Here is a 27,281-nt window from a genome sequence, read left to right as displayed (position 1 = left end):
CCTGGAGGCTTTGGGTTTGCCCATGTGAGGGCCAGGTGTGGAGGTGGTGCGGCTGCTTGGGTCACAGGGGTTCTGACATTGCCAGCCACTTAGGGGTTTGTCAATTAGGACAGCAGGTAATATAGTGCTCTAGAAGGGTATAAAGATCAGTATTGGACAACAGGCTCCAGTATTCTCACATGGAAAACCCCCTCCCAGATAGAGAGTCCTGCCACAGTCTACAGGGTAGAAAAGTGTCTGAAACTACCAAAGAGACCCTGAGAGCAAAGATGCAACAGTCTTTACCTGTGGCAGCTCTGCCTGAGTGAGAGTTGAGCATGAAGGTGACACAGCTGCTTGGCTTGCGGGTACCCTGGCAGTGCCAAGTGTCCAGGGACTTGGACTGCCTCCACTGCAGGAATTATGGCCCTATCAGAATCTTTTGTTGAGCCTATAGTAGTTGGCAATCAGAAGGCCTCTTTGGCTAGTATTTCTCCATAGTTCCATGCATTCAGGCACTTTGAGAGTTCTCTTGTCTGGGGTCCTTCTCTGTCATTGAGCGTGCCAGGCAAATAGAGGGCTGACCCACATGCTGGGGCCCTATTCTGTAGTTTGGATCATCAGTCACTTAAAGGAGCACGCTGGGTGGAGTCTTACTCACTAGTTCACTGATTCAAGTCCTTGATGAGCCAGCCTCTCTATTTTTCAGTTGTGATGAAGGCATGTGGGGAGTGAGAGGCTAGGGTGATGGCTCCACCCCCTATACATGACTCAGCAGTGTCACCTTCCTTCCATGGCTGCCTGGCTTACCTCCACAAGCTTTCCTACACATTCTCCTCATTTGAACACTCCCTCAATTTGTCTCTAACCAGTAGACAGCAGACCATGGCCAGGGATTTCTCCACAATCTCTATGAACCATCTGCTACCTGTTGCACATTCTACAGGACCTGTATCCCTCTCTGGGGTGTGAATGGCTGTGCAAAGGACTGTCTCATTCTCATTCCATTTAGGCTGCCACAGATCAACTGTTTGACCTGAAGTGTTTCTCCTCTGATCCTGACAGTTGCTCCCATGTGGAGATCGGACACCTACTTCAGGTCTCCGACACACTGAGGGCAGGTCCAGTCCCAGTAACACTCATTTTTCCCTCCTAGTTCCTTCATCCTACTGATTTTTTGTGGTTCCATATATTATTTCCTGTGTTCAGGCAGTCCTGTCTGCTTTCAGCTGAGGTTCTTCAAGCACTTGTGTCTGAAGGTATATTCCTGATGGAGTCTTGGACAGAGATGTACTCCCTGTACACCTCCACCTCCAGCATCTCTGTCTCTCAAATTTTGACTATTAGACATAAGACTGCTATGAACATTCATGTGTGACCCAGGTGAGTAAGCAACCAGGGGACACCAGGAAGAGAGCACTTCATGGAAACCATTGGAAATCCCACAAAGTCAATAAAGACTGTCTCCCAGGGGTACATCTCATGTCGGCTGAACCTGCTAGTCAATTAGGAACACAGGGACTGTGGTGAAGCACACAACTCACCCCCCTATCCTCCAGAGCCAACAACCTCAAAGAGAGAACTTAGGAGCTAGATGGGTAGGCATGATTACTCAGTATTTCCTCCAAGAAGCTGGAAGCTTATGGTAGCTCTTTATGGAAATGAATTCCACCATGGTCTCAATTGTGAGGTAAAACACAAAGGAGGTTCTGGCAGGAAAACAGGATAAGAAATTTGTGAAGGTGCATGTTGAGAAGTCCTTTGCACACTAGGCTCACACACGACTGGGCAAGCTCCACCCCTTCCTTCCTGGGAGTACTAATCAGCCTCAGTTGTTAATTTCCTTCTTGGGGTCATCCAGCACAACCCAAAACATGCATTTATATGCCTCATCCACACCACCATGTTAAAACAAAGCCTGGCTATTACACCTAGGGAAGTGACCATTAGTCATCGAGTTGAAACAAGACAGTGCCAAGTGAAGCAAGAGTAGGTGGATGTATTCAAGAGTAAGTGGATGTATTCAGTGCATTCTCATAGCTTGAGGACAGGGGTTTCAGACTGGAGACTAGAAAACTGAGGAGAACTAGATGAAGACTGAGAAAAGGAGGTGGGATGGGAAAGGTTTCTCATAAGTTGCCAGGTTTGAATGGTGTTCAAGGTGCTTTAACACCAGTTGTAGGAGGAAAGTAACATCATTCTCATTTCCACAGCCTAGTTATCATGGAGGGATTTGAGGCAAGATAACTAAAAGTAGATAATAATGTGACATGAGAGAGAATTGAATGAAAGGCTGAAAACTGGCTGTGAGGCTCAGTTTGGAGGAGACACACTCTCCCTGCCATGGGACCAATCTGTGTTGACTTAGAGAGATGAGGATGACAGGTGAGATTGGTGGGCTCTTTAGGATCATAAAAAATACCTCATTTCTCCCAAAAAATCACCTTATCTGCTCCCCATCCACCCTCAGAATTTTCAGGATGAGGCTTCGTGATGCCAAGGCTTGGGCATGGCTGCCATTCCCTGGGGAAGTGACTGACATCATAATCATAAGGGTGTGCCCCCTATATATAGGCATGCTCAGTGGCTCTGGAGCAGACCACTGGAATTCTTCAAAATGAATAAGGTGGCCTCGGTGGCCCTTCCCCGTGCCACGCACCATGTCCTCTGAGGATCTATACAAGGTTGAAAGGATTATTGATAAGAGGAAAAGCAACAAAGGGAAGACGTAGTATTTAGTTAGGTGGAAAGGCTACAACAGCCAGGACAACATCTGGGAGCCAGAATAGCACCTGGTGAACTGCGAGGAGAGCATCCGAGACTTCAACCACTGCCACAGTGAGAAGCAGAAGGAGGGCACCTTCTCCAGAGCCAACCAGACCTCCGCAATCAATGGCCAGAAGTGGATATACAGATCCACACACAGCAGCTTCTCCAAGGCTGCCCCCCAGGCCCTAGTGGTGGGCAAGGAGCAGGAGGCCAAGAGCAGCCTGCTGGTTACAGCCAGCCAGAAGTTTAGGAAGAGCCCCACGCTGGGCCTGGCCACGTGCAAGAACACGCACCTGGCCCAGTCTGGCATCAGGATCCTCGTGCCCAAGAGCCCCATCAAGGGCAGTACTGCAGTGCACGGCCTTCAGGATGAGAGCCCCAAGAAGCTGGACCCCGTGGAGCAGGGGCTGGAGGACACAGCTGCCACGGAGGCCACAGCCAAGAAGACAGGTAGGGGCCCTTCTGGGCCCGGTGGTGGTGTGGGCGTGGATGAGGAGCTGGCCGCAGATACACCCGCTCTTGCAGCAGGTGTTGCCTCCACATCGGCGGCTACAACATCGGTTGGCCGTGAAGGGGAAAGGCACCTCCCCCCGTTCATGGATGCCCTGATTGCTAACGGGATGACCTCCCTGCAAACGTCACACAATATACAAGTCTACACAATATACAAGTATAGGATGTTGTCTGAGAGTGACATGTTTCAAAAGATGTGTATATTCCTGCCAGGGGTGGGGACAATTCCAGAAAGCCTGTCCCCTGGTCACACCTTGCAATCATGGAATGTGTGGAGAGTGAAATAAAATCACTCTGTGATTAATAAAATAAAACTGTCAAACTTGGACAGGTTTGAAAGTTCTAAGAACCGACCACCTCGCAGCTTCGCTGAGATCTTGCAGAGTGAAAATCTGCCTTTCCTTGGATTGGTTAGTGCAGTATTTATCCATCTGAGGGACCTACTTTTTTTTTTTTTCCACAGTTTGAACTATATATAAACTATACAATATGTAAAGTTTTTATAGAATACATATTCAGCTGTGAAAACTGGTTAAATAAGACATATTTCTTAACACACACACACACACAAATACACACACACACACACAAGACTAAATGACTAAGGTGACTGGGAAGCCAAAAGGCTCTAGCACAATTAGGAAATAGCCGAGTCCTTATCCAGGATGAAAAGATGAAGATCTATCAAATGAGGCCCAAAAGAAGTGTCAAGGTGAGTGAACCCACCCATGCTCAACTTGCCCATTGACTCAGCCCCATAGACACACTCCCCTTTCCTTGTCTTGCATATGTACCCCCTTGGTCACACTCCCTCTACTGAAGCCATGAGTTCCAACCATAACTACCCTCTTCCCCAAACTAATGTCATTCTTTGCTCCTTCTCTTCTTTTCTCCAGGTCACCAGGGTAAGTGTGAGGGTAAATAAGCACATTCAATCAAAACTGACCAAGAAATCTTCTCAAAAAGCTCCCACCTTAGAGAATCTTAAGAATATCAGAGGCTCAACACTCTGTAGCCAGCATTCCATGGTGAATGAAGAGCTGAATCAGAACAAACTGGAAGAGGTCCCACAGATCCTGGAGACCCCTGCCATTCCTGCTGGACAAATGCGTAGCCAGTGACTTCAGAATATGGTTAGAGACCTCAGAAATCTTCGGGGGTCACACTGCTGAAAAGTGGCCAACAGGAAAGACATTGAATCTTCTATCAACAGCATACATTAATAGCATTTCAATAAAATCAACCTGATATCAAATTATGTGTCTCTGACCTTTCTGTTTCGGGCAGAAAGGACAGAGAAAGGACAAGTTTGTGAGAGAGGGAGATGGTTCCTGTGCATTTTGAGGGGACTAGTAGGTCCAGTGAGCTAGAAAGTATGGGGCAAACTGTGTCCAGACTGAGCCCCTAAGATACACTTACCATGGAAGAAGAGGTAGAGGATGTGGTTATTCTGCATGTGAGTGCCGGGCTGTGAAGTTATCTGGAGTGCTGTGTCATGGGGTTGGGGCAGCAATGCCATTTGCTAAAAAGTATAAATGTAGTTACGGTGAAAAGGAAAGATGGAGAAGAACAAACATTTATATTTACCAACTAAAAATAAGAAAAATACTTCATTGCAATTTACCTTTGTTTATTTTGTAATTTATTTTTTCATTGAAGGATAATTGCTGTCCTGAATTTTCTTACTTTGTGGCAAACTTCAATATGACAGTCTTTCTTAATGCAAAGTTTCTATTCAGTATCATCTTATGCTATGTAAACAATTCCTTTCAACCTTTCTAACAAATCAGATATCTGCTCAAAATAAATTCCCAAATTTTGTGTTCATATGAGAATACCTATTTCTCTATTTTTGAAGGATAATATTCTTGGACATAGAGGTCAGTTCAATAAATTAAGTTATATATATATATATATACATGTCATTCCTGTAACATGCATTTTTTATAGTTAAACTCTATAATGAACTGATTTGTAATTTCTTCATAGTTTGCATAACCATAACCACTGCTGCATTCTGGAATGTTTTCATCACTACAACAGAATACACTTCCCAGTTGGCAGACATTTACCACTTCCTCTGTACCATGGCATCCGCTCCTCTCTTGTCTGTCTTTAGAGACCTACCTAATCAGGGACATATTCATTAACATGTACTGATTAATGCAGCATGCAGGATTTTGTCCCTGGCTTCTTTTAAGTAGCATAATTGTTTCAGAACTATAACATGTTATAGCATATATAAGAACAATGTATATTTGATGGCCAAATAATATTTCATTGCATGATTTATTAATTGCATCACCTGTTAATGGACAATTCAGCCATTTCAGCTTTTTTTTTTCCCCATTTTTTTGTTTAGTTATTTTAAGCTTTCATTTTAATATAATATTTTACATATTTAAACATTTTTTTTTTGCCTCTATTTCAGGTTTCATACACTTTTTACCTTTCATTTGGTAAATATGAACTATCATATTGATTGATTTGTATATATTGAAGAATTCTAGCATCCCTGGAATAAACCCAACATGATCATGTTGTAGGTGTTTTTGATGTGTTGTTGAGTTCTGTCTGCTAAAATTTTTTTGAGGGTTTTGTCCTCTATGTTCATCAGAGATATTGGTTGCTGTTGTCTTTGTCTGATTTTGGCATCAGGGTAAGGTTGGCCTTGGGGAATTAGTTTGGAATTGTTCTTTCCTCTGAAATGTCTTGAAAGAGTTTCTAGTGGATTAACACTATATCATTTTTAAATATTTGATAAAACTCCCCTCTGAATTTATCTACTCCTAGGCTTTTGACTTTTGGGAAATTTTTCATCACAGCTGTGATTTAGAGCTTCTAATTGGCTTCTTTGTAATTTCTCTTTCTTCCTTGTTCAGTCAGAAGATTGAGCTTTTCTATCATCTCTCTTTTTGGGGGGCTCCAAATTCACTGACGATGGTGATTGCAGTCACGAAATTAAAAGACGCTTGCTCCTTGGAAGGAATGGTATCACCAACCTAGATAGGATATTAAAAAGCAGAGACATGACTTTGCGAAGAAAGGTCTGGTCAAGGCTAAGGCTTTCTCCAGTGGTCATGTATGGATGTGAGCGTTGGACTGTGAAGAAAGCTGAGCACCAAAAAATGTATGCTTTTGAACTATGGTGTTGGAGAAGACTCTTGAGAGAACCTTGGACTGCAGAGGGATCCAACAGTCTATCCTAAAGGAGATCAGTTTTCATTGGAAGGACTGACTCTGAAGCTGAAACTCCAATACTTTGGCCCCTCATGAGAAGATTTGACTCACTGGAAAACACCCTGATGCTGAGAGGGATTGGGGACAGGAGAAGAAGGGGATGGCAGAGGATGAGATGGCTGGATGGAATCACAGACTCGATGGGCATGAGTCTGAGTAAATTCCGGGAGTTGGTGATGGACAGGGACGCTTGGGGTGCTGTGATTCATGGGATCGCAAAGAGTTGGACACGACTGAGCAACTGAAGCTGAACTGAACTGAGCTGAGCATCTCTCCATTCCCTCCAGGTTATCCATTTGTTGCCGTAGAGTTGTTCATATCAGTCTCCTGTAATTCTTGGTATTTCTGCACTGTCTGTTGTAACCTATCCTTTTTCATTTCTAATTTCCTGATTTTATTCTTCTCTCTTTTCATCTTGGTAACTCTAGCTAAAGGTTTGTGAAGTGTGCTTATCTCCTCAAAACACTAATTTTTTTTTTATTTTATTTATATTTATAATTGTTTCCTTTATATCTTTTACTTTTATTCTGCCCACATCTTTATGATTTATATCCTTTTACTAAGCTAGTATTACTTTTATTATTATGATTTTTTTTTATCTTTGTTGTTGCTGTTCTTGTGCTTTATCCAGTTCTTTTAGGTGCCAAGTTAGATCGTCTATACAATACCTTTTTGTTTGCTTCTTGAGGTAGGCTTGTGTTGCTATAAATTTCCCACTTAAAGATGCTTTTGATGGAAACCATATGGTATGAGATGTTTTATTACATTGTCATTTGTTTCAAGGACATTTTCAATTCCCTTTTGATGTCCTCAGTAACCTTTGCTTATTTAGACATGTGCTTTTTAGTCTTCATATGTTTGTGTTCCTTACAATGTTTTTCTTATAATTGTTATCTAGTTTCATCGCATTGTGGTCAGAGAAGATGCTTGATAGGATTTCAGTTTTCTGAAATTTACTGAGGTTTGATTTATGGCCAAGGTGTGGTCTATACTGGAGAATGCTCCATGTGCACTTGAGAAGAAGGTGCATTCTTCTGCATTTGGATGAAATATCCTGAACGTATCAATGAGATACATATCATCTAATGTATCATTTAAGACCCACGTTCCCTTCTTAAATTTTCAGTGTTGATGATCTGCCCATTCATCTGAGTGGGGTTTTATAGTCTGCTACTATGATTGTGTTAGTACCAATTTCTCTCTTTATGTTTGTTATTGTTTGTCTCATGCATTGAGATGCTACTATGTTGGGTGCATAATTATTTACAATTGTTATGTGTTCATCATGATTGATCCCTTGATCATGATGTAGTGTCTTCCTTTATCTCTTTTAATCGTCTTTAGTTTCAGGTCTATTATGCCTGACATAAGGATTACTACTCCAGACTTCTTTGGCTTCACATTTGAATGGAATATCTTTCTCCATCCTCTCAATTTTAGACTGTATGTGTTTTTATGTCTGAAGAGTGTCTCTTGTAGATAGTACTTATATGGGTCTTGTTTTGTATCCATGTGTCTAGTTTGTTAATTGGTTCTTGCATTTTCTCAATCTTCTTTTCAACATTTTTCATCATGCTTACTACTGTTTTTCTGAATTCTTCTGCAGGTGATTTTCCTATTTCCTCTTCATTTCATGGACTTCTGTGTTTCTATTTTCTTACTACATTTGTTTAGTATTTCTCTGCATTTTTATTGTTATTATTAGTGTTTACATACTGTGTTTGAAATCTATTTTTTTCAAACTTAATTTTGATTTTTTTTTTCCTTTTTGGGTTCTACCCTGCTAAGGTTGGTCCAGTAGTAGCTGTGTGGTTCGTAGAGGATGAGATTTGTGGTGAGCTTTTGTTTATTTGTTTTTCCTCTTAAGGCCAAGGCTGAGTGAGGTGGTAATCCTGTATGCTAAATTTGGATTTTTATTTTCCTTTTGTTTGTTTTGTCCATGAGATGTCCAACACAGGATGCTTCTGGGGGCTGGGTGATGCTAGGTATAGTCAAAGATTTCCCTTGTGAATTGTCAATATTTGATACTCCCTTGGCTTAATTCTCTGGTAGTCTAGGACCCTTGAGTCAGTGCCTCACTTCAAAGGCTCAAGGCTGAACCTCTGGTGAGGAATGAGGATGTCATGACTGGTTTGTTATGGCATTAATTGAGATGATAGGAAATATGCAAACATGAGAAACCAAAGATAAATTCCAGACAAATGGCAGTTAAAATCAGGCTAAAAATAATGAAAATAATGGAATATATACATATACATATACACAGACACCCATGCCAAAGTGAAAACAGTCCAACCAAAGCAAATAATGTAGATTGAGCCAGTGAAGAATGTAAATTAATCATTGCATTTACCAGTTAAAAGCAAAATTAACTATAGCACAAAATGGAAACCAAAGTAATGTAATGTACTAATTAGGAAATAAAGCAATGAAAACAAAATGACAAATGTGTGGAGAACAACCCAAAGAAAAGAAAGAATAGACAGAGGTCGATGAAGAAGATTTGTATACATCAAAGATAAGCTGTAAGGGGAAAAGAAGAGTAGGAGAGGCAAACCAAGGGATTCATGTAGAAAAATAGAATAGCTTCCTACTCACTCACTCCCTCTGGGCTGTCCCAGAGTACAACCTATGGTATCCTGAGGCCTGGAACAAAATCACATTCATCATTTAGTTTATATATACATGGTAACGGATACGTTTCCGTGTTCTTCTCTCAAATCATCTTATTCTTGCCTTATGCCGCTCAGTCCAGAAGGCTGTTTTTTACATCCATGTCTTTTTTGATACCCTGCATGTAGGATTGTCAGTACTCTCTTTTTAAAAGCCATATACATGAGTTAGTCTTCAAAAATTGTCTTTCTCTTTCTGAGTTGACACGGTAGAAGAGGCTCTATGGTCATCCACCTTGTGTGAGTTGATTCACATGCACACTCTTTTGGAGCTCAGTGATACATCTAGATTGTGTATAGACACCACAGATTCCATTTCCATTCATCTGCATCTCTGTACAGGTAATATTTGGTGAAGATGTGGAATCCTGTGTAATCTCATGGCACCTATTTTCCACCATTAAATAGGAAATTCTCAGTCCTTTCAAGATCTAGCACTGTGCCCAGACACTTTCACATATGAGATGCCATTATTTTTATTTCCCTTTTTACAGTCCCTGTAGAGATTCTTCCTACATGAAATATGGAACCTAATAATTCATTCAGGAAATGGTGCAGATCATCTTCCTGCAATCTGGCCAATGTCTTCATTTCACATGAAATGTCAAGGCACACATTTCTCTTGCATGAAATAGGGTATGTTTGGTGTGCCATATTTCTCATCTAGATGTGCATGCTTCCAATGGACTCCTCTGTATCTCACATGTTTATATCTGCAAGCTGACTTTCCTACATGCAATGTGGAATTCTTGGTATTGCACATATTCTCTTTCATTCACCAGATAAGGAATTTGTGATCAGGCAAATGGGTACTGTTGCTCATTTCTCACATGGAAACCAGGCAACAGAATATGTAAGAGGACATATGGAGTAGACATATTCCAGATATAAACATTTGTGTGCAACCTTGATGCATGAAATATGCAATTGTCTATATTTCAAATGGGGACATCTTACCACAGATAGTCTTAGATGAATTACAGAATCCTTACATTATGTATAAGCAATCTAGACACTGGGTTTTCTCCGTATGACAAGCCAGGTGCTACGTGTCCTATATGAATAGCTGGGGGTAGATCTTCCTACTTGAAATGTGGAATTCGCTGTACTCCCCTTATGAAAATATGAGTCTCAGTTTAATTTCTGAGATATGCAATGCTTTATAGTCTACACTTGATAAGGTGGGTTCTGTCATTTCTACATTGAATGTATAATGAGACAGAATAACCTATAATGTCATTGGAAAACCAAGGCACAGCTTTTCCTGCATGCAATATGTTATGCAACATACACAGGAAACAAATCATGAATTCTTTCTGTTACCTTTATGAATTTCTGTGTACACACTCTCTTTCACGATATATGGAACCCCTGTATGTCAGCTTTGAAAATATGGGCATCTGTTTGTCCTCCATTCAATATGAGGTTGTCTCTCAGTGCAGTGCAATTCCATCACTCAGTCCTGTTCAATTCTTTGAGAACCCATGGACTGCCACTTGCCAGGCATCCCTGTCCATCATCAACTTCCAGAGTTCACTCATGTCCACTGAGTCAGAGATTCTGTCCAACCATCTCATCCTCTGTTGCCCCCTTTTCCTCCTGCCTTCAATGTTTCCCAGCATCAGGGACTTTTCCCATGAGTCAGTTTTTCACTGCAAGTGGCCAAATTGGTGGACTTTCAGCTTCAGCCTGAGTCCTTCCAAACGATCGTTAGGACTGATTTCCTTTAGTATGCACCACTTGGATCTCCTCACTGTCCCAGGGACTCTTAATGGTCTTCTCCAACAGGACAGTTCAAAAGCATCAACTTTCTTCCATGCTCACCTTCCTTTCAAGTCAACTCTCACATCTGCACATGCCTCCCGGGGACACAATAGCTTTGGCGAGATGGACATTTCCTGGAAACGTATTGCCCCTGCACTTTCACCCTCCCTCTGGGTTGCTCATAACTTCTCTGCCGAGGAGCCAGCATCTTTTTATATCCTGGCAGCAGCTATGAACTACACTGAATTTTGCAGTCCCCCAAAGGATAGTCTGTCAATGTTACCACTGCTTCCCCATCCATTTGCCATGAAGTCATGGTGCAAGCTCAAACTCTCAATATGTCCCATATGAAAGCATTAACAAGGGTTTTCTAGTAAGAGATATCCTAATGTGAAGTATGGAATTCTGTTTGTTTCATATTTGAAAATCATAGAACCGATTGTTCTAAAAAATACGAATGATGTGTATCTTACAGTTGAGAATATGGGGATATATTTTTTCTGCATGCATTTTGAAATTCTGGATATTTTATACGAGAAAATCCGTATGATGGTTTTCTGAAGAAAATATGTAATATGCAAGAATAGCCATAGAGACCAGTGAAAACAGATTTTCCTATATGTTATTTTCATGTTTCATGTATAGAAAAATTGACCCAGATAATGCTACAGAAAGTATTGAATTCCTTTTTACTCTGGATTCCATGTATGATGCCGATGCCAATTTTCTCATGCCACGTAAGCATCCTCTACATTTCACATTTGAACTCTGGCCACTCGTTTTCTACATGAACAGGAAATACTCTATAGGTCACATATAAACATCTTTGCTCACGTTTTCACACACAAAGCATTGGATCTTCCATACAACACATAAGAAATTCCATCCACACTGACATCTCAATTGCATATCATTCAGATATGAAAGGCTGTGCAATGAAATTATCCATAGAAATCTGAAAACTATATAGCTCACTCAGGAAAATAGGGTGCCGAGTTTACGCAATGAAGAAGCGAATTCTTAGCATTTTACCTATGAACGTTTTGGCGCTGAGTTGACGTCAAGATACGCTGAGATGCTGTATTTTGTCCTACAGAAATATAGAGGCTGATTTACTTCCAGGTAACATGAAATTCCCTAAACGTCCAATGTGAAAATTTTGGCGGGGATTCCCTTACCTGAAACTCAGAATTCGCCACATTTCATATATGACCATTTGCTATTGGTTGCCCTAAGGCACAGATAAACAATATGGAACAGGAATTATCTCTATTCCATGAGGGGAAATCTGGGCACAATTGCTTCTTCTTGAAATATGGAAGTATATGTCATTCTCTTACATATACCAAGACAGATATTTTTCTGCCTGAAAGTAAGGAATTCTCTGTATCTCCTGTATCTGGGTGAAAATGTACTCTCAGGCAAGTTGTAACCTCTATTTCACAGGTAAAAAGCAAAGGGGTATATTTCTGGAAGAAGCATGGTAATCTTATGCATTGCATAAGAACTAGTGGTCCTTCAGCTACTGAAACAGTTGTGTTCCCTGTTTATTTATTTATTTATTTATTTTGTCTGTATGACTTGAAAGAGTGTGTGTGTATATGAGTGTTCTAGTGAGGCCTGTCCTTGTGTGTGTTTCTGTATGTGAGGGTGGTAGGCTCTGGCACACCATAGACAAAGAAAAGAGGGCAATAGGAAATGAGACCTGCAGCAAACAGAGGGGGAATCAGGAGGTGTGCAGAGAACAGGGGAGTCTAACTGAGACTTTGGCACAGTGCCCCTGTCCAGAACAAAAAGGAGGAAAGGAAGGCTACTAACAACTCAGGATAGTGGGTCCACTAATCTGGAATGACACTGAGAGAATGAACATGGTCAAAATTGCAGGTGTGCTGTTTCCTGTGTTTTTACCTGGAAGCAGAGATAGGTGCTTGAGGCATTGGCAGCTGTCAATCAGGAATTGTGGGTCTTTTAAATGATGGCATTCGGGTTATCAGGTTGTGGCAGGTGAGTTAACCTGTGGAAATGGTGGATGAAATAAGGACAAGACCCGGGAAAGTGGTGAGGGCTGTATACCTGAAACCAGCATAACATTAACTATGAAGTTAACTATGTTGTTCAGCCGACAAGTTGTGTCTGATGTTGCGATCCCATGGACTGCAGCATGCCAGGCTTCCCAGTCCTTCACCACCTATCACAGTTTGCTCAAACTCATGTCCATTGAGTTGGTGATGCCATGCAACCATCTCATCCTCTGTTGTCCCCTTCTCCTCCCACCTTCAGTCCTTCCCAGCATCATGGTCATTTCCAGTGAGTCAGCCATTTGCATCACATGGCCAAAGGATTGAAGATTTAACTAAGTTAACCATACTCCAACATAAAATTAAAAAAAGAGATAATAATAATCTTTTAAATTTGTGATGTTGGATTCATCCTTGGCCAAGAGGTGAATCACTCTTGTACTTCCTAAGTGTACACACTCACACACATATGACCAGACACACACACAAACACACACACACATACACACACACACACACACACACACACACACACACACACACACGTCTACATTGGGACAGGCACAGTTGAAACAGGGCAGCCAACAAACTTCATGCTTTGCTGTCCTGCTCATCTCTCTATGTAAAAAAGCCTTGACACCCCCGTCTTACTTTTTCCCTACCAGGATCTGATGAGACCGCTTCACCAGGCAGATGCCCTCTTTTCTAAACCCGGACCAACAGATGTCTTTGACGCACCCAATCTCTTCTCCAGCCAGCAGTTTTTCTCTAGGTGCACGTTGCTGTTTTCTTTGACCTGCAACTCAGAAAGAGGGTCCGTGAGCCTTCCCTCACCCCAAAAGAGCAAACCAGACACCAGGATGCAGACAGGAGGACGTGACAGTGACAGCTCTGTGCCACCCACCAGTTCTCAGACTGGCTTCAGAACAACCCAGGAGTGAAGGTATCCAGCTTGGGCCCCGATTCCCTGTGGGAGATCAGGGATGCACCCTTCCCCTGGTCTATACCCCTCCTCAGGTCTATATGTGCAAGGCTTAACTTTTATGGAAGGGGCAGCAGAGTACACAAACACTGGAGAATACACCAGAAACAAGGGATCCAGATGGACCCCATCGCTTTCTGGATCTCCATTCCCTTCAAAAAAAAAAAGAAAAAAAGAAAAAAAAATGTGTTTTAAAAGTATTGACTAGTTATTTCTGACACATCAATCCTGCACCTAGAGCTTCTCTGTGGGAACCATGACTAAGAATCTGCCTTCCAATGCAGCAGATATGGGTTAGTTCTCTGGTCAGGGAAGAATCCACATGCCACAGAACAAGTAAGCCTGTGGGTGACAAACATTGAGCCTGGGCTCCAGAGTCTGGGGGTACAACTACTGAGCCCAAGTGCAACAACTACTGAAACCTGTGTGCCCTACAACCCATGCTCCACACCAAGAGAATCCATCGCAATGAGAATGTCACATACCTCAAGTGCACAGGGGCCCTTGCTCACCACAATTGGAGAAAGCTGACATGCACCAAGAAAGACACTCCAGAGTAAAAAGAAAATATATATATATGTCCTGCACCTAGCGGTTTCTTTAACCTTTCTTTTAACAATTCCTTTGCTTTTCTTTTTTTTTTTTTTTCCTGTAGCAGCTTTATTTAAGTATAAGTCTAATAAACAGCAGTCCGCCCTTGTGCAACATACAATTGTACAATTCGTACAGTTACTCATACAAATGAATGTATGAGTAAATGAATTAATGGATGAACTGTTAGTTGTACTCAGTTTGGTCCAACCTTCAACACCCACCCAGTTCAGAACAGGCTTCCTAAGCTGATAATAAACCTCAGACCTGTCAGCAGTCACTCTCCAGCCCTCCAGGGCCATGCAAACCATATATGTGTCTTGGATGTTCTACTGTGGATACTTGTTATACACAGAGTCATACAACATGTAGCCTTTTATATCTGGCTTCTTTTACTCAAGATGTGTTGACCAGGTGCATCCATGTTGCCCCCTGTGTGGATACTCCGTTTCTTCCCATGGCTGAGTGATATTCCATTATACCAATTGGCCACATTTGATTGATCATCAGGGATGTATATATTTACATTGTTTCTTCTTTGGCTATTGACCCAGTCCAGTTGAGTCGCTCAGGCATGTCTGACTCTTTGCAACCCCATGGACTGCAGCACGCCAAGCCTCCATGTTCATCATCAACTCCCAGACCTTACTCATACTCATGTCCATTGAATTAGTGATGTCATTCAATCATCTCATCCTCTGGCATCCCCTTCTCCCAACTTCCGTGTTTCCCAGCTTTTCCCAGAGTTTTACCCAGTGAGCCATTTCTTTGCATAAGGTGGTCAAAGTATTGGAGTTTCAGCTTCAATATTAGTCTTCCCAATGAAGATTCAGGAATGAGTTCCTTTAGGATGTAATGCTTGCATCCAAGCGATTCTTAAGAGTCTTCTCCAACAGCTTCTCCAACACAAAATGTTTACAGGTCAAAAGCATCAATTCTTCAGCATGCAGCTTTCTTTATAGTCCAAATCTAATATCTATACATTTGACTTTCAGTACCCCATGAACCCTTGTATACCTATGTTTGTGTATAAATATGTATCCTCATTTCCCTTGGGCGCACAACTAGGAATCGAATGGTGGGGTCATATGATAACTGGAGTAAACATTTTCAGGACTTACTAGACTGTTTGTTATATATAAATACACAAACACACACACACATATATATATGTATGTATATGTCTATGTATATACATATGTATACACGTATATGTCTACATGTATATATATATATATATATTTGTAAATAGATATTTCACTGTGCTGGATCTCAGTTGCAGCAGGTGCCATCTTCAGTCTTCATCATAGAGTAGGGTCATAGCTTTGAAAAATGGAATCTAGTTCCCTGACCAAAGGAAAGAACCCATGAATGTAAAATATTCCCTACTCAGAGTTCTACACAGTAGGTATACAAGTGTACTGACAGACTCCTTCAAAGGATTTTATGAATTTATGCCGAGAATTTTCAATCTGTAAGTAGTGATACCAACTTTTCACATATAGTAGTAATCCAGCTAAACATCGAGTAAGCCATCAATTAACTAACCTAATTTCTGTACCAGTGCCCTGCAAACTGTGTGTTGTGCTTAGTCTCTTAGTCAACTCTGACTCTTTGTGACACCATGGACTGCAGTCTGACAGGTTCCTCTGCCCATGCAGTTCTCCAGGCAAAAATACTGGAGTGGGTAGCCATTTCCTCGCTCCAGGGGATCTACCAAACCCAGGAATTTAACCTGCACTGCAAGCAGATACTTTACACTCTGTGCTTCCAGGAAACGTGCCAAATACCAGAGTGGGTAGGCTATCCCTTCTCCAGCAGTTATTACTGACCCAGGAATTGAGCCAGTGTCTCTTGCACTGCAGGGAAATTCTTTACCAGTTGAATTACCAGGGAAGTCCTATGACCCATAAATCAAATCCAGCCAGCTAGTACTTCTTTGGTGGTCCAGTGATGAAGAATCCATAATCCCAATATAGAGGGCTTAGGTCCCATCCCTGGCCATGGTAGATCCCAAATGCTAGATCGTGGGTACAAGCTTCCACCTGCAAATAAACCAGCGAGCTGTCATTTCTGTGTGTTTTGGGGTGGGTGGGTTAAATAAAATTTTACTGGAATGTGATCACAGCCTTTTATTTATTCACTGTTACCAAAGAGAGTGGAATAGTTTAGGCTCCATAAAGCAAAAAATATTGACAAATTTGCTTGTTACTATACAAATAAACAAACAACAAGACCTAAAACAACAACAAACTTCCAAACCCTCTTCCATACCAGAAAGCCATTCTTTTTACAAACTGCTAGGAAAACTAGCACAAAACAGATAACTATTTATATGCATACCAGGAAACAGTTTGGGAAGTTTAACTGAGCTCTCAAAATATACCATGGTTGACCTGAAAATCAATTCCAAACTTCACCAGGCCCTAGAGAAAGGAAACATTCCTCCTCTGGACATTACAGTACTGGAAACAAAGTCACTGACAGAATCATGGATGAAACCACATCATCATACTTGGACTTGTTTCTCCTCCTGGATCCAAGAACAACTCCACAGAACAGAGGGTAACAGAGCCAATTATTGATTGTTAGCTGACACTATAAATGAAATGACTGTTTCTAACAGAACTATGAAGCAATTTGTTGTCTAACAACCAGTTTGAAATTCTAGACAATTTTCAACCCGACATAATGATAGTTCCCAACATTAATAAGCTCCCACCTGGGCAAGATTACACACTCACCCAGAAACAGCCAAGGTGGAAGATACAGGGTGGAGAGTTTAGGTTTTGACATGCCCCAGCTGGGAGGTCCAGGGGCTGTTTCCGATTGGAGGGTTGTCGGGCATGTAGCTGGGGTGGGTGGGAGGTTGGAGTCCTGTTACAAAATGGAGTCAATAGCAGGGGAAAGAACTTAAAGACTGAAGAGGTGGTGACGGAGGCTGGCCGCAAAGAAATCAGACCCATGAACAGCAGAGCATGTTGTTGTCCTGGAAGAAGAGGATGAAGAAACAAGTTCAGTTCACTCACTCAGCCATTTCCGACAGTGTATGACACCATGAACCGTAGCTTACCAGGCCTCCTGGTCCATCACCAACTCCCCGAGTCCAACCAAACCCATGTCCATTGTGTCAGTGATGCCATCTAACCACCTCATCCACTGTTTTCCCCTTCTCCTCCTGCCCTCAATCTTTCCAAGCATCAGGATCTTTTGAAATAAGTCAGCTCTCTACATCAGGTGGCCAAAGTATTGGAGTTTCAGCTTCAACATCACAGAAGAGAAAGGAGGGGTGGGTGTCCGAAAAGACACAACAGGCAGACACGTGCAGAGTTCATGCATCTTAGCATCACATGAAAGCCTTTAGGTGAAACCATGATGATGGAGGAACCTGAAGGATCTTAGGACAGTTACTCAAGGTAGCACTTCCTAAAGCAAATCATCACCTATAATGATTCAGGCATGAATTGGTTGGCTCTTCTGTCTCATGCCCACAAATGCTTTCATGAAGACTCTCTCAAATTACTGTTAACTACTAGTTAAAGGGCTTGCTGGCTGGTCCAGTGGCTAAGACTCTAAGGCTTAGGCTAAGGCTCCTAATTAAGGGTCCCTGGGGGTCAATCCCTGGTCAGGGAACATGATCCCACGTGCCACAGCTCAAGATTCTGAATGCTACATTGGAGATGGGAGATCATCAAAGATCTGTCTCTCTCGGAGAAATATATTTAAAAAATAATAAATAAATAAAGAAATAAAGGGCTGGGTTTACCCTGAAGCCCAGTTTATATCATGTTTCTACCTTTCCTCTACAAAGAATTTTGAACTCCTCAAAGATTGCCACAAAAATTGCCTTTCGTGGTGGCCTACCTGCCTTACACAAACCACACTTTACCTACAATCAGGGCAAAAATTGCTCCAGCTTTGTGTTCAGAGTAGCAGGTGATCTCTGCTCACCTAGGTTTTCTTGCCAAAACAAAGCATGTCTCCAATATTTTTGTTACTCATGGTGAAGAAAGCTGCAAATGAGGCAGGTTTGAAGACCTCTGGTCTGTACTCTTGACCCCATCAAACTTGTCCCATGAGGAAGTCTTCATTAGTCTCGAACCTGGTGAAGCACAGACCTGAAACAGGTCCTTGTGACCCAGGATTATTGCTATGCATGCCAGCTGTGTATCTTGAATAATGCGTTACACATGATGAGTTGTCTCTTGAAAGCATTGTGCATTCAAGATATTTACAATCTTTTTATCACCATCATCTGTTTAACTGTCAAGAGAGTGCTGGGCACTGTTTATAATAGCCAGGACATGGAAGCAACCTAGATGCCCATCAGCAGATGAATGGATAAGGAAGCTGTGGTACATATACACCATGGAATATTACTCAGCTGTTAAAAAGAATTCATCTGAATCAGTCCTAATGAGATGGATGAAACTGGAGCCCCTTATACAGAGTGAAGTAAGCCAGAAAGATAAAGAACATTACAGCATACTAACACACATATATGGAATTTAGAAAGATGGTAACGATAACCCTATATACAAAACAGAAAAAGAGACACAGAAGTACAAAACAGACTTTTGAACTCTGTGGGAGAAGGTGAGGGTGGGAGGTTTTGAAAGAACATCATGTGTACTATCTATGGTGAAACAGATCACCAGCCCAGGTGGGATGTATGAGACAAGTGCTCCGGCCTGTTGCACTGGGAAGACCCAGAGGAATCGGGTGGAGAGGGAGATGGGAGGGGGGATCGGGATGGGGAATACGTGTAACTCTATGGCTGATTCATATCAATGTACAACAAAACCCACTGAAATATTGTGAAGTAATTAGCCTCCAACTAATAAAAAAAAATTAAAAATTAATAAATAAATAAAATAAAATAAAATATATATTCTAAAAAAAAAAAGAGAGAGAGAGAGAGTGCTGGGCATTGCCTGTTGCAGAGATCACTGTCTGCAGGAGCCAAAAGTGGAGCAGTCCTGTCCTATAACCCTCAGGCAAAGTTCTCAACATTGCCTGCTCTAGCATAGAAAAGAAAACAACAAACAAAACAAACAAAACAAAAACACCTCCCTGTTCAAAAAGGAAAGCAGGCAATGATAAAGGAATCTACACTGACAAACAATACCTGTCAATGTGCACTGGTCAAAAGGAAAGACCCAAGGTCACTCGCCAGGTTCAATATTGTGCTTTGGATTATTCACTGGGATTTTGTTTGCTAAACTCCTCTTGCAGCTAGGATCATCACAGCTTTTCTTCCAAGAACCAGTAGCTCTAGAAACATCTTTAAGAAGTAAGTTACATGTAATTCCAATTTGAAGTGTACTCCTTTTCATGTTATTATCATTATTATTTTATTTTCTTAAAGAGATGAAATTGTTCACTGGTTATTGTCCAGTACAACCAGAAAAGAAAAGGTTAATCAATTTGCTATGGCCGACCTGCACTTCCCAGGTGGCACTAGTAGTAAGGAGCCTGCCTGCCAATGCAGCATACATGAGAGACATGGGTTTGATCCCTGAATTGGAATGATGCCCTGGAAAAGGACACAGCAACCCATTCCAATATTCTCGACAGTAGAACCCCATGAAAAGAAGAGTCTAGTCGTCTAAGGTCCACAGGGTCACATAAAATTGTACACAACTGAAGCAACATAGCACAACATACAAGTCCTGAGTGCCAGGTGACTATTTCACGGGTGAGGGTGTCATGTTTTAACCCAACTACACAAAGCATACTCAATGACAATTTGAGTCACAACTGTGCATGATGGATGTCTTGGACATTTAAAACGACCTCAAAACCCAGGTGTGATTTTAGAATCACATTCTAAAGAAGAGCACTTCTTGATCTTGGCTCTTTCTTGTCCCTCATCTTAACATTCCAGTTTCCCATGGTTGCCTTGAACATGCCATGAAAAGTGCAAATCAAGCATACAGTGGTTATGATATTAAACAATAAGTTAATGGGACGTATAATGCCAGAGCATATCAATAGTTGATATCCCCTTAGGAAAAGTAGGTTCCACATTTTAGTCTGGAAAAGTCACTGGAATATCTCTTTAGAAAGGAAACCATGTGGTTATTTTTGATCTTTAGTACATTCGTTAAGAAGATTATACAAACTCAACTGTCTACAAATCCTGAAAACAACCAATAAAACATCAATTAGAGAGGAAATTTACTTTCTTTGTGCTTGATAAAAAGCATCTTGAGAAACATGAAATGTGGTAACCACCTCGACATTAAAAAAAAAGGCAAAGAAGAAACCCCCTAACCCACCACATATATTTCTGATTCAGATGAGAAAGTAAGTACTTAGTCCTGCACATAAGAAAAGAAGGGTGTTCTTGAAGACTCCAACACCCTCCTGCCACTCATCACCTATGTGAGGACTACATCACATGTGACCCCAAGACAAAGAAAGGCAGATGTTGCCCTACATGGGGACAGAACCAGACTGATGAGTAGAGCAGGTCAATGAGATTTCTGAAATAGATGGAGGTAGCAGAGGCTACAGCTAGCAACCAGAAATCCACAGGGAAACAGGAAAGAATCTGTGTGCTCAAGGAGATCTTTTAAGAAATAGAGTGTGGCCTTCCTGGTAGTCTAGTGGATTGGAATGACTGCCAATGCATGGGAGACAGGTTCAAGTCCTGATCTGTGGAGGATCCCACATGCTGCAGAGTAACTAATCCCAAAGCCACTGTGATTGCACCAGTGGTCTAGATCATGGGAGCCCTAATCACTCATATCACGTGCAGAAAGTATGGTAGTCCTAGCACCCTAGAGCCTGAACTCTGGAACAAGAGAAGCTGCCAAAATGAGAACCTGTGCACCATAACTGAGAATGGACAGTGTTAGTCACTCAGTCATTTCCAAATCACTGACAACCCATGGATGCATTGTAGCCCAGCGGGCTCCTCTGTCCATGGGATTGTCTGGGCACGAATACTGGAATGGATTGTCATGCCCTCCTCCAGGGTATCTTGCCAACCCAGAGATGGAACTCGGGTCTCCTGAATTGCAGACAGATTCTTAACCGTTTGAGCCACCAGGGAATCCCACCACAACTACTGGTTAGCCCACCACAACTACTAGGTAGCCCGTACTTGCTGTGATGAGAGAAAGGACTTGTGCAACAAGGAAGACCCAACACAACCTAAAACAAATTCATTAATTGTTGTTCAGTCACTCACTCATGTCACACTCTTGGCAGCACCATGGACTGCAGCCCACTATTCTTCCCTGTCCTTCAACAACTTCTGAAGTTAATGAGACTCATACACATTACTTCAGTTGTGCCATCCAACCATCTCATCCTCTGTTGCCTCCTTCTCCTTCTGCTTTCAATCTTTCTCAGCATCAGGGTCTTTCCCAAAGAGTTGGCTCTTCCCATTGGGTAGGAAAATTATTGGAGCTTCGGGTTCATCATCAATGTTTCCAACGAATATTCAGGGTTGACTGCCTTGAGGATGGACTTGTTTGACATCCTTGCAGTTAAGGGGAACCCTCAGAGTCTTTGTCAATAGCACAGTTCAAAAATACCGTTTATATATATATATACCTTTTATATATATATATATATATATATATATATATATAATGGCATTGGCGAGACAGAGAGACAGACAGACAGAGACAGAGAGACCAGGCTGGGGGTGTGCAGCAGAGTCTGGCAAATATTTATTTTTTACTGTAGCAGACTACCATACCATATATATAAAGTGCAATTAAAAAAAAAAGAAAGAAAGAAAGAAATGCAAGGGAAGGACATCTTCATCAGAGCATCAGTGGTTTCAATTCACAGTCCAAGCAAGGATTGACAGGAAACAACGACAAGAGTGTTCAAGTCTGAGCCCAGAGCCCATGGCATCCCCGGTGGAACATAAAGCCCAAGATACATGCCAGCTTTCCGGGAGGAGTGAATGTCCAGAAAGAAATGGCTTTGCAGATTCCTAACTTCAGGGGCAGAACAGCACTCCAGAGAACAGAGGGCAGCCTGTGAGGTCGATGTTGTCTGGAGTGCCAAGCTTAGGGATCACTTTCTGAACATCCGTGCCAGGCGAGGGGAAGTCACAATCCAGGAAAAAGGTGTGCAGTGAACACCCATTCCACTGCCAAGCCAGTTAACAATGCAGTGTGTCTTAAGTACAAGGCACCAGTCACACCAGCTGACAGGGAACTAGGGCTGAACAAGTGGACTGAAATACAGGTCTTGGATGCAGTCTCAACAATGACAACATGATCTCTGTTCATTTCCAAGGCAAACCAGTAAATATCACTATCTATTTCAAGTCTAGGCCCTGGCCAGTGACGCTAAAGAAAATGAAGTGGAACGGTTCTAATTAGACCTACAAGACCTTCTACAACTAATACCCAAAATAGATGTCATTCATTTTAGGGAACTGGGATGCAAAATAGAAGGTCAAGTAACACCTGGCATAACAGGAAAATTTGCCCTTGGAATAACAGAATCAAACAGGCCAAAGGTTAATAGAGTTTTGCCAAGAGATCGCACTGGTCAGAGCAAAAACCAATTTCCAAGAACACAAGAGAAGATGTTCCACATGGACATCACCAGATGGCCTACACCAGAATCAGATTGATTATGTTCTTTGCAGACAAAGATGGAGAAGTACTCTACAGTCAGCAAAAACAAAACTGAGAGCTGACTGTGACTCAGATAATGAACTCCATATTGCCAAATTTAGAGTGAAATTGAAGGAAGTAGGGAAAACCAATAGATCCTTCCGCTATTACCTAATGAAATCCCTTAGGATTATACAGTCAGAGTGAGAAATAGATTCAGGGGACTATTTCTGATACACAGAGTGGCCGATGAACTATGAATGGAAGTTTGCAATAATCTACAGGAGACAGGGAGTAAGACCATCTCAAAGAAAAAGAAATACACAAAAAAGCAAATTGGCTGTCTGAGGAGAACTTCCAAATAGTTCTGAAAAGAATAAAAGGAACAGCAAAGGAGAAAAGGGAAGTATACCCATTTAAATGGAGAGTTCTAAAGAATGGCAAGGAAAGATAAGAAAGTTGTCCTCAGTGATCATGCAAAGAAATACAGGAAGACAATAGAATGGGAAAGACTAGAGATCTCCTCAAGAAAATTAAAATTGCCTAGGGAATATTTAATGCAAGGATGGGCACAATAAAGGACAGAATCCCTATGGACCTAACAGAAGCAGAAAGCATTAAGAAGAGGTGGCATGACTATACAGAAGAATTTTACAAATGATCATCTCAAGCCAGCTAATCATGATGGTGTGATCACTCCCCTAGAGCCAGACATCCTGGAATGTGAAGTCAAGTAGGCTTTAGGAATTATCACTCTGAACAAAGGTAGTGGTTGTGTTAGAATTCTAGTGAAGCTATTTCAAATCCTAAAAGATAATGCTGTGGAAATGCATTCAATAGTCAGCAAATGTGGAAAACTCAGCAGTGGCCACAGGACTGGAAAATATCAGTTTTCATCCCTATCCCAAAGAAACGCAATTCCAAAGAATGCTCAAACTACCACAAAGATGCACTCATCTCAAATGCTTGCAAACTAATGCTCAATCTTTTCCAAGCCAGATTTCAAAAGTACATAAACTGTTAACTGCCACATGTTCAAACTGGCTTTAGGAGAGCCAGAGAAAACAAAGCTCAAATTCCCTAAAGATAAAACATCAACAAAGCAAGAGGGTTTCAGAAAAACAGCCATTTCTACATTATTGACTATGCCAAAGCCTTTCACAGTGTGGATCACATTAAGCTGTGAAGAATTCTGAAAGAGATGGAAATACGTGACCACCTGACCTGCCTCTTGAGAAACCTGTATGGAGGTTAGGAAGCAACAGTTAGAACTAGGCATGGAACAACAGACTGGTTTCCAAGAGGAAAAGTGGTACATCACGACTGAATATCATCACCCATGTTATTGTAATTATATGCAGAGTATATCTTGAGAAATGCAGGCTAGACAGAGGACAAGCTGAAATCAAGATTGCCAGGAGAAGTATCAATAACCTCAGATATGCAGCTTACATCATCCTTAGAGCAGAAAGTGAAGAAGAACTAAAAAGCCCCTTGCTTAAAACGAAAGTGGAGAGTGAAAATGTTGGCTTAGAGCTAAACATTCAGAAAATGAAGATCACATCTTTTCCCATCAGTTCATGACAAATAAATGGGAAAACTGGAAACACCTACAGACTTTTTTTTCTTATATTCTCTGTCCTTTTCATCTCCAAAATCACTAGAGATGGTGATTGCAGCCATGAAATTAAAAGAGGTTTCCTCCTTGGAAAGCAAGCTATGGCCAACATAGAGAACATATTAAAAAGCAGATACATGGCTCTGGCAACAAGATCCGTTTAGTCAAGGCTATGATTTTTTTCAAGTAGTCATGTACACATGTAATAGTTGAAGTATGAAGAAAGCTGAGCACTGAAAAACTAATGGTTTTGAACTGTAGTGTTGAAAAAGACTCTGGTGAGTCCCTTAGACTGCAAGGAGATCCAACCAGCCCATTCTAAAAGAGATCAGTGCTAGGTTTTCATTGAAGGACTGATGTTGAAGCTGAAATTCCAGTTTTTTAACCATCTGATGTGAAGAGCTTACTCATTTGAAAAGTCCCTGATACTGTTAAAGATTGAGGGCAGTAGGAGAAGGGGACGACAGCGGATGAGATGGTTGGATGGCATCACCAACTAAATGGAGATGAATTTGGGTGAAATCCAGGAGTTGGTGATGGACAGGGATGCTTCCAGGGTCCAGCCTCAGCAGGATCCAGGGGTATCCTCAGGATGAACGGCATTGGCGAGACAGAGAGACAGACAGACAGAGACAGAGAGACCAGGCTGGGGGTGTGCAGCAGAGTCTGGCAAATATTTATTTTTTACTGTAGCATTTATATTCTAAGTTAGTACAATTTTCAGGCTAAAATAATTTAATATTATATCACCCTGTCCTTCACAAAACCAGGGTGTTTCTGCATACTTGTTGGTTATAGTCTTTTACACCATCTTCTGGCCTTGTGGCCTATTGACATTTTGTGAACTAGGTGAATGCAAAGTTGTTTTCTGTAATCTCTTCTTTATTGAACACAAACGTCATTCTTTTTGCAGAAATTATCAGTTAAATTTTCTAAAAGTTTTACCACACTAAGACTCTGCAGCTCCAGTGAAGCAGGCCCTCTTTAGCATTCATGGTTAAAATTAACAAGTCTAAACTCTTATATTTCTAAATCTTTAACTATAACCACGTTTAGAATAATATTTTTGTGTTCTCCAATAGGGCTTCCTCAACCCCTGAAGGTCTCTCTGCCTATTAGGGCCTTTTGTGTGAACAGGTTATTTATTCTGTTCATGATTAAGTTGTGGTGAGCAGTCATGTGCATTAGTACGCATTTGCCAAACAGGCTAGAATGCCAGCAAAGGGGTCTAAATTGAATCACTCTTTTCATCCTGGATAACCTTGTAGGATCCCACCTTCTGGAGGACATATTGGCTAAAGTTCTAAGTTGATTTTGGTTGCAAAGAAATGGGGGAAGGCCTTTGACCTGTGTCACGGAAATTAGGGAGTAGTCTAATATAGCAAGCATCAAAAAGACAGATAATATCTTTAAGCTGAGCAATGAGGCAGCTTTTTGAAATCCCTGAAGTCCTGATGTGCCTTGCTTGTCAGGTCTTCTCCTCATGACCTTGTCACTGGTGAGATCTTGTGTGCTGGCTCCTGGCAGGAGGCTTTTTATACTGCAGTTCATGTGGTCTAAAGAGTTATACACAACTGAGTGACTGGCCCGTGACCCTTGTTCTGAGTGAACTGAAATAAATTATCGTTTTGTGAAGTGATTTGGGTTGATTATGCCAATTTTTTTCTTTTTTTTTTTTTTTTCGATTGTATTGTTGACTACATAATTCGCTTTCACATTTTCTCTAAAGATCCCTTTTGGTACTCAGTTGTCTTATATTTTTGCTTCTCTGAACAGCTTTTGATTTCTCCATCAATTTAGAAAGAGATACTTATCAGGTCCAGTAATCTTGGTGGTACAGGTTTCCCACTCAGTAATCGAAATGTATTCTTCCATTCCCTTCTGGCCGGCAGACTTTCTGCTGAAAGAGCAACTCTCAAGATATGGGGTTTCATTTTTATGTGGCATGTTGCTTCTCCCTTATAACTTTTGATATTTTTTCTCTGTGTTTAACTTTTGCTAGTTTAATTAGTATGTGTCTTGAAATATTTCTCCTTGGGTTTGTCCGGTATGGGGCTGTTTGTGCCTCTTGAACTTGTTTGTCTATTTCCTTTTCCTCATTGGGGAAACTTCAACTCTAGTCCCTTCAAAAATTGTTCCCATTACATTTCTTCCTCTCTTCTTCTGGGATTCCTATAATTGGAATATTGATGCATTTAATATTGTCCCAGATATCTCTGAGAGTATCCTCTGTTCTTTTCCTTCTTTTTTTAGTTTATTCTGCTCTTTAGCAGTTTTTTCCTCCATTTTACTTTCCAGCTTACTGATTCCTTCTTCTGCTTCAGATAGTCTGCTATTGATTTATTTTAGAGTGTTTCTGATTTCAATAGTTATGTTGTTTGTCTCTGTAAGTTTATTCTTCAATTCATCTAGGTATTTCTTCTTCGATTTTTGCACTTTCTCTGTTTTGTTTTCAAATTTTTGATCATCTTTACTATCATTTTTATCTGAATCCTTCTTCAGAAATATATATTTCCTCTTCATTTTTTTTTTTTTTTTTGGGAC

At 41.3% G+C, this 27,281-nt stretch overlaps 1 pseudogene; it reads left to right on the top strand.

Moving 5' to 3' along the window:
• Positions 1-2,639: 2,639 nt before the first annotated feature.
• The window catches only part of LOC122436458, a 37,051-nt pseudogene continuing 12,409 nt past the window's right edge, over positions 2,640-27,281 (top strand).

Source organism: Cervus canadensis, chromosome Y (assembly GCF_019320065.1).
Source record: "Cervus canadensis isolate Bull #8, Minnesota chromosome Y, ASM1932006v1, whole genome shotgun sequence".
NCBI lineage: Eukaryota > Metazoa > Chordata > Mammalia > Artiodactyla > Cervidae > Cervus > Cervus canadensis.
The sequence above is the reverse complement of the archived record's forward strand: the minus strand, read 5'-3'. Positions and strand labels throughout refer to the sequence as shown.